The sequence below is a fragment of the Hippocampus comes genome, unplaced genomic scaffold (genome assembly GCF_001891065.2).
Source record: "Hippocampus comes isolate QL1 unplaced genomic scaffold, H_comes_QL1_v1.1 scaffold202, whole genome shotgun sequence".
Classification (NCBI taxonomy): domain Eukaryota; kingdom Metazoa; phylum Chordata; class Actinopteri; order Syngnathiformes; family Syngnathidae; genus Hippocampus; species Hippocampus comes.
Window position 1 is genome coordinate 1,441,564 of NW_017805829.1, and position 2,714 is coordinate 1,444,277.

Genomic DNA, 2,714 nt, shown 5'->3' on the forward strand with positions numbered 1-2,714 from the left:
ATACTTTTGAGTTTCAGAATTCTTGATTATAAATATCAGTCAAAATAGAAAAATGGTGAATGTTTACGGAACCCAAAATTAGTTACCGTGGTTTCCCATTGGGTAATCCGACAGAACCGAAAAACGGTTACCGTGAATTTCCGAAATCCTCAGGCCTGCTACTGAATTATTTAGATTTTTGCAGCATTTGTTTATAATTGTATGTATATGTTGTTGTTTGTGTTATTATCATATGCTGTTGAATAAGTAGACCATTTCAGAATTCGAAATTTGGGACTCTCTAAACGCATAATGGGACTCATACTTTTCTGATCATCGAGTCCCTGGGACTCGCTGCCGGTAAACTGTAAAATTATCACTGCATCTCTGATTAAAATTTGCGTTTGACCAGTGTAATTATTAGTGACAGCACTAATTTCTAATCACCCGAGTTTATTTCGACTCCGTAAAATGGTAGTTACCATGAAAAAGCCGGCAAGTAAATATCACTTTGCAATAAAGGACCTTAGTCAAATGCCTCGTGGACATGCGTTTCACCAAACTGTGCTCGCCTGCTTGTCAAGCAACAAGCGGCCGCGCAGCAACAGTTGCCTACATGTGTTCTTTATGAAAGCATACGTAGGTTATCTGATGTTAAGTTAACCCTGCACACACACACACACACACACACACACACACACACACACACACACACACACACACACACACACACACCGCTAACTTCATAAAAGCCCTGCAGCTGCACACCACACGGCCTCTTCACATGCACACATAACCCTGAACAAGCTGGACTAACTCGGTCCTGTCCTTTCTGCTGCTGGCCAGTGCTACTACCAGGGAAACACACACACACACACACACACACACACACACACACACACACACACACAGAGACAAATTAGGAAGATAAATTGCTCCCCTCTCCTCATGTTTGGCCGGGTAGAGTTATCGTGAATTCATTGAAAGTGACGGGAGCTCCAAACCTACCAATACCTTCTTGGACCTCTCAAGGCTGTTTTGACCTCTCATGGACCCAAAATGGAATCTTGTGTGTATTGCGCCACCTGTTACTTTGGCATGAACTTGACAGCCTCGATACACAATCACAAGAATTTTGGACCAGGGAGTCATGTTTTTCTTTGATGTGTGTTTAGTGATTTTTATTTATACTCTCTGATCAATTTCACCTGCCCCATCCAAGTCGTCCAGCGGGGATTTTTAGCTCAGTCAGCTCTCTCTCATTTGCCGCAATTAGTCAGTTTAATTCCTTGGCTTGACAGGTCTTTGTTGTGCGCTTGCTCTAAGTCGTGTCATTTATGGTTATTTTTTTTTTTTGTTTTTTTTTGAGAGATAACAGAGAATAAAGAATACATTGTTTCGACAGAAGGCCGTTATACAAAACCGCCTGAAAGTGTTGAGTCAGTGTGCCAATACTGTAAGTATGTTTCTCCTTAGTGAGATTTCAAAGGCATGCTGTCCATTCTTCAGGTCCACTCAGGGGCTGCTCTGACACACCTTTCGCCTTTGTACAAAGGAGCAAGCTGTGGAACTCAATCTTTTCTTTGGCTCAGAGTCAAGCTTCCCTTCTGGAGGGATTTAACACAGCCAGCAAATCGCAAAGTTGAGGCAGTGTAAAAGAAAAACAACAGCCACAGCATGGAATTAGTCATCCTCGGAGCAAAAAATACATCTGCTAACGGCAGCATGGGTGGTGTGAATGATGGGAAGAGGGTTGTCGTGACATTGCAAACCCAATGGGGGAAGCGAGGTGCGGGTAGAAGTCTCACATTTTGACAGTTTCAGACTCTTTCTGTCTAACTCCATTTTCCGCTGATGCCGCTTATACTGTATGTAAATGTTTTTTGCAATGTCACTGTCATGATTGTTCGGTTTGTGACCAACAGGTGGCATTGGAGGGCTTCTTCGACAGCGTCGCACCCATTGGTCATCATATCATGATCTTTTCGTTTTCTTTTAGGACTGCCTCGCTGACCACTTGGGGTCGGATCGTTGTGTTATTGTCAGGATGTTTTGTTTCTGTGGAAGTCATGTTTTGTTTCTCATCGTGGTGTTTTAGTTCATGATATTTTGTTGCTACTTTGAATTTTGATCTTTACAAGACATTGTTAGTGCTTTTGATTGAGTTTTTCGAGTGTTTGGTTAATAAATATTTTGTTCAGTGCACCCTGCTTCTCCCGCCTGCCTGCTTTTTGGGCGCTCTACCATTATGCAACATGACAGTCGCTGTGTGAAAGTCCCCATGGATAAATGTCACTGACACCCGTCCTTGTGTTAACAAAAGCCTATAGAGCAGGGGTCCCCAACCGCTGGTCCGCGGACCGGTACCGGTCCGCAGGGCATTTGGTACCGGGCCGCACAGAAAGAACTTGCCTTAATTCCGTTTTATTTATTTCGGAATCCGAAAGATGTTTTATTTTGAAAAATTACCGGATTCTCCGTTACATCCGTCTGTGTCACGCTTGACAGACGTCAAGCCACGCTTCTCCGTCACGTGACCGATTACGCTAAAAACAAAACGCTAGAGCTCGCAAAATGAGTAATAAAACTGCTGGAGAGCGCAAATGACGGCGGCCTTAAAAGTACGTTCGAGACAACTGGATTAAAGTTATGGCTGAATATTCTGAGATCGCCACAGTAGCACTGTTGCTATTTCCGACATCCTACCTGTGTGAGGCGGGTCTTTTCTGCAGCAA

The 2,714-nt window shown here is 43.5% G+C and overlaps 1 protein-coding gene and 1 long non-coding RNA gene across 4 annotated transcripts in view; one reads left to right on the forward strand and one right to left on the reverse strand.

Moving 5' to 3' along the window:
• Positions 1-2,714, reverse strand: part of glrbb (glycine receptor, beta b) — a 49,325-nt gene that overhangs the window by 18,925 nt on the left and 27,686 nt on the right. The gene's annotated exons all lie outside the window — the stretch shown is intronic.
• LOC109526275 (uncharacterized) overlaps positions 1,216-2,714 on the forward strand; it is a 27,613-nt gene continuing 26,114 nt past the window's right edge. The window contains exon 1 of the long non-coding RNA XR_002170298.1: positions 1,216-1,226. This is a non-coding gene — a long non-coding RNA (uncharacterized LOC109526275). The remainder of the gene's footprint in view (positions 1,227-2,714) is intronic.